The 6,000-nt window shown below is 40.9% G+C and overlaps 1 pseudogene; it reads left to right on the top strand.

The window, feature by feature from the left end:
* Positions 1-3,807: 3,807 nt before the first annotated feature.
* Positions 3,808-4,762, top strand: LOC107683744 (uncharacterized; annotated as a pseudogene).
* Positions 4,763-6,000: the final 1,238 nt, after the last annotated feature.

Raw genomic sequence — 6,000 nt, 5'->3', positions numbered from 1 at the left:
CCCCTCCCACACACACACACACACTCACACACACACACACACACACACACTCACACACACTCACACACACCATTTTTGCTGCAGCGCCTGAGGGAGCAATTAGGGGTTAGGTGCATGCCTTGCTCAAGGGCACCTCAGTTGTGGGTATTGAGAGTGGAAGAGAGCCCCGCAACCTTCGGATTACAACTCTGACTCCCTAACCATTAGGCCACAACTGCCCCCTAGCCTTCCTTTTGGAAGACTTTCATCTTTCAAACACATTAAAAATGTACAGTCATGTTATTTGTTATTTACATGTTATGTAGTGTTACAACCCCTGGCTCAAAGGGAAGCAACAAAAGGGACACACGAAATCATAAGGCTTAATAGGAAAAGGCTTTATTAAGCTCAAAAGTAAATCATTATAATAGAACAAAACACAACAAAAAAGATAGTATTTCTGAAAACGTCAGCATCATCAGTGTGTAAAGCAGGGTGCCTGGCTGCTGGTGTAATGTGCTATTGTTGCCATGTAAACGTGCTCAAACCAATACAAATCAAACCAAACACAACCCAATATCCCAAGTCCAAGACTCCTTTGTCTCTAGTATCTGTTTTTAAAGGAGCGTCTGAACCACAGCGGCAGGTGTAGGCAATGGACTGCAGATTAAGGCGAGTCATAGGCGGAGCTACAAATCACCCAAATGCCAACGGGAACCGTCACACCCCTCCCCATAAGACAGGGACTCCCACAAAGATCCCTGTAACAAACATCATAAAATACAAAACAAATCAAATATTATACACAAAACCAACACCAAAGACAACTCCCAAAACACTGGGTGTGTTCTCGACACCAAGAATAAAGCCAATAGCTACATCATATACTTGGAATGCGTGATGGCGCATCCGCTACCACATTTTCCGATCCTCGAACGTGCCGAATATCCAAGCAGAAAGACTGCAAAAACAGGGACCACCGGATCAACCTTTGATTCGGACATGGATGATCGACTCCTTCTGCATCGGACTGCTAAAGAATGGCCCCAACTCCCACGTTACTGGCATCAACATGCAACGTGAACGTTTTATCGAAGTATCGGTAGTATCCTACTAATCCTAAAAACCGCATAAGCTCTTTTTTTTTCTCTTCCGTCGGGGGGCGAGAAGAAGTCCTGGATGGCCTGTAACTTCGCCTCCACCGGACACACTTTCCTGGATCAAACACGCGACATTCGACTTTATTTCAGTAATTCAACTCAAATTGTGAAACTTGTGTATTAAATCATGTCGTAGGCGGAGCTACAAATCACCCAAATGCCAACGGGAACCGTCACAGTAGGGATTCAGGAACTTATTTTTCATATATTTACTTAATATATTTTCATATTCATATCCTTTAGGTAAACTCCATATCAGCTTGTATTAATGATATAAATGCTTGGATGACCAGAGACTTTCTCAAACTCTACACTGATAAAACAGATCTACTACTTGTGGGTTCACCAAAAAATGTTGCTCCATTCTGTGCTGACAGTGTTAACATTGCTGGGATCTTGGTTCGACCTTCCACCACCGTTAAAAACCTGGGTATAATCTTTGACTCCTCTCTCTCCTTCCTACCTCACATTTATTTCTTCACTCACTAAATATGCCTTCTTTCATCTCCGTAATACCGCTCGCTTACGTCCCTTCTTAAATATCAATGATGCTGAGACTCATCATTGAGTTCATACCTTCATTACTTCTCGACTCGACTACTGTAATTCTCTTTTCTATGGTCTACCAAACACATTAAATAAGCTCCAGTATATCCAGAACTCTGCAGCTAGGGTTCTCACTTTTCAAAGAAATCTTCTCACATTACTCCCATACACAGACTTCATTGGCTACCCGTTCATTTTCGTATTCAACACAAGATTCTCTTAATCACCTTCAAAGCACTTTTTTTTGTCTGCTGTCTTGTTTACCTGTTTTGATATTGTAAAGCGAACCTGAGTTTGCAGAAAGGCGCTATATAAAATAAACTTATTAAAATGTTTATGATTTAATTAATTATTTGGCTTTTCATTAAATTCACGTCTAGTTAAAAATTAAGCATTTGAAATGTATTGTTTTATTGAGCTTTTATCTACTGAAAGTTTTTTTTTTTGTTTTAAAGAGAGCTGAATATGCTGTTAAACAACAGTGCAAACAATTGAATGCACTATAATTTTATATTACCCTGCAGCCCAAGACTGGTTGTCCACTGAAGCTAAGCAGGGTTGAGCCTGGTCAGTACCTGGATGGGAGACCTCCTGGGAAAACTAGGTTGCTGCTGGAAGAGGTGTTAGTGAGTCCAGCAGGGGGTGCTCACCCTGCAGTCTGTGTGGGTCCTAACGCCCCAGGGTAGTGATGGGGAAACTGTACTGACAAAAAGCACCGTCTTTCGGATGAGATGTTAAACCGAGGTCCTGACTCTCTGTGGTCATTAAAAATCCCAGGATGTCTTTCGAAAAAGGGTAGGGGTGTAACCCCGGCATCCTGGCCAAATTCGCCCATTGGCCTCTGAACATCATGGCCTCCTAACCATACCCATATCTGCTGATTGGCTTCATCACTCTGTCTCCTCTCCAGCCCCTTCTATGAAAAGCGCTTTGAGTGCCCAGAAAAGCGCTATATAAATGTAAGGAGTTATTATTATTATTATTATAATTTTATCCCTCACAGCCTCGTTTTCATTCCTGTCAAAAATTAAATAACACGCTATCCTGATTAAGGTCTAGGCATACAAATAAGCAATTAATTAAATTATGCTGTATTAACTCATACCACAAGATGGCCCTAGTAGGGCGTACATGCTCAGCCAGCTGTGTATAATATTAACATATGGCGAGCGGTGGTGTTTTAAAATGAAGAGGCATTTATACACACACACACACACACACACACACACACACACACACAGATAGATAGATAGATAGATAGATAGATGTCCCTGTTACACTTAATGTTGTCACATTTTCCTGGTTAAATAAATATTACATAAAACATATATAACTTCATAACAAATATAATTTTATTTTGTATTTTATTCATATAATTCTTTTATTTAATATTTTTAATACTAATTATACATTTCATAGTGTTTTTATGCATTTGAATTAATGCACTATTAAAATCAAAAGTTGTGTTTGTTAACATTAGTTTATGTACTGTGAACTAACATGAACTAACAATGAACAACAGTATTTGTATTGACTAATGTAAACAAAGATTAATAAATACTGTAATAAATGTTCATTGTTTGTTCATGTTAGTTAACACATTAAATGACACCTTATTGTAAAATGTTACCAATATTTTTTATTTGTGAACTGATGTTCAGCTGTTCTTTTTAAGTCAACTTATTTTCGGGTCATCGTCATAAAAGCTCTGTATACACTGCAACAGACACGAAGATAAATCTTTCATTTCATTACGCTTAATGCTCACTAAAAACTGACGCAGTCATCACGTTTTCAGACCATTTCAAGTTTTATTTTGACGTGACACAAAGTAGTGGTATCTAAGTGGGGGAGTTGTTTACTTACTTTATAATTAGTCAATAAGGCTATAATTTTCTTCATTCAGGCTGAGAGCTTGCACGAAAACAAGAGGCGGGATTTATCGCATGAACCAATCAGTATGCTGTTCTGTGTCAGCTGCGTCACGCCGGATCTGTTTCCTACGTTGTTGTGATTTGATTTGAACGGAAACAGCGTATCCGTGTGACGTGGGACTACTGATGCAATCTACGCCGTCAGGCTGTTGCTAGAGAGGCACCGAGAGAAGAACCAGCCAGTTCACATGGCCTTCCTCGATCTCAAGAAGGCATTTGATTGCGTGCCCCGGGACCTCATCTGGCATTCTTTCCGCTCGCACGGTGCTCCTGAAGAGTACATAAGGTGGATCCAGCTCCTCTATGCCAACACCACTAGCGTTGTCCGATGCCCCTCCGGCCTGTCCAAACCATTCCCGATCACCGTTGGCGTGCACCAGGGAAATGCCCTCTCCCCGCTTCTGTTCATCCTTTGCATGGACACGTCCACAGCGGATATTCAGGTGCTGTACGTGCACGGATTGCGCCTCAACATCAAGAAGACTGAGTACATGGAGTGCGGGCCTCAGATTGACAGGACAATTAGAGTTACAGGGCAGCCACTGAGCAAGGTTACCGAATTTAAATATCTCGGTTCGCTTATTAGGTGTGATGGTGACTCCCTCTCCGATGCCCGTGCATGGGTCAACGTGGTGTGGCTCAAATGGCGACAAGTTACAGGTGTCCTCTGTGACCGCCAAATGCCCATAAAACTCAAGGGCAAGATCTACAAAACCGTAATACGCCCAGTCGCTATATGGTTCCGAGTGTTGGCCAGCCACCACTAAGCACGAGCAAATCCTCCATGGTATGGAGATGAAGATGCTCCGTTGGTCTCTCGGCCTCACGCAATTTCGACCGTGTCAGGAATGAAGATGTCCAAAGGTGCGTGGGCATGGCGCCCATAGTCGACACGATGCGTGAAGCCTGACTCTGCTGGTATGGCCACATCATCAGAAGCGGCGATAATACAGTGGCAAAAACAGCCTACAACCTATCACCACCTGGACGACGACTGCGTGGTCGGCCAAAGAAGCGATGGCTCGATCGTCTGGTGGAGGACATGCACTCAGTCAATATCACCTCTGATGACGCCCTGGAAAAGCTAAGTGGCAAAAGGCATGCAAACAAGCGGACCCTGCACCAACGCAGGATACACGCTAGGATGAAAAAGAAGAATGCCATATTTAGTCATATTTGCGATTTATGTTTGTAATATCGATTATTTTGTCATCCAATTTTTTGAGGAGACACTGCCTCCCTTGCCTCCTCGGAGGGAACGCCCCTGATAAATATACATATATATGTATATCAAATATAGAATTTTAATAAAATATCCCATTAAAAACCAATTTAAAACAGTCTGCAAACACTCCTTCTGATGTACCTGATTTTTTTTAAAGCTATATAAATGTTGGATTTTATTCTATAGACAAAGTGGCATGATTCCACTATGATAAAATGTATTAAATTAAGCATAAACAAACCCACACCAAAAAACAAAATGAATAATAATGAACCTTTGCATCACATGATGTTGCGCATTTATTCAGGGCATGTAGTGCACTACATAATATGCATTCAAATTATCTGTTTCCCCCCTGGGAGCTGTTGTTTTCATGTGCTCTTTCTGTCTTCCTCTCGCTCGCTTTTTAATCCCTCACTCTACAGCCTGTCTTTGCAGTTTATTAATTCACTGGAAATAATATGGTTTTAATTCCTTGCATTGGCTTGGCGTGAAGCACATATGTCATATCCCTAATCCCTCCTCTTCTTCACTGGATTCGTTCCCAGTGAATTCGAATTTCATTTGTTGTTGATCTTTTAATCTGTTTCTATACTGAAACAGAATCCGGTAGAAAGAGGTCATTTTTTCATACTGGCCACGTTAATTTGTGTTTGTACTCTGATTACTGTATGTTTGTTTTACTGTTTACATGCACATACTGTATAATATGAGAATACAGTGTTTGACCTCAAACTGTGTTTTCTTGTCATGCCAAGTAACAAATCACAGACCTGCTGCACATGTAGACATGTGAAATTGAAATACGCATGGAAAAAATGATTTAAAATATTTAATCCATGTGCCTGAGTGAATCATAAACAAAAGGATTAAGCTAACCTTGTTGAGAAAATACAATTTCATTAATGGAGGCTGGCTCAGACAGCAGCCAAGCTAGTCACTTGTAAAATTAACCCAAGCTAAGAAATCGTTACACATCATCAGCTCTCTATTTCTCTTTATTAACAGGCGAAAAATGGATGGGCAGTTTCACATTTAAAAGTCATGTTACCAGATCGGGGATCTATTGTATGTGACATAACAATTTAGAGCAATTTAGACTCCTTTTTCTTTGAGGAATCTGTGGTGCCCATTGTCCACTTGTCATTGTGACAGA

Source organism: Sinocyclocheilus anshuiensis, unplaced genomic scaffold (genome assembly GCF_001515605.1).
Source record: "Sinocyclocheilus anshuiensis isolate Anshui unplaced genomic scaffold, SAMN03320099.WGS_v1.1 scaffold3214, whole genome shotgun sequence".
Taxonomy (NCBI): domain Eukaryota; kingdom Metazoa; phylum Chordata; class Actinopteri; order Cypriniformes; family Cyprinidae; genus Sinocyclocheilus; species Sinocyclocheilus anshuiensis.
This window is presented reverse-complemented; position numbering and strand designations above follow the sequence as displayed.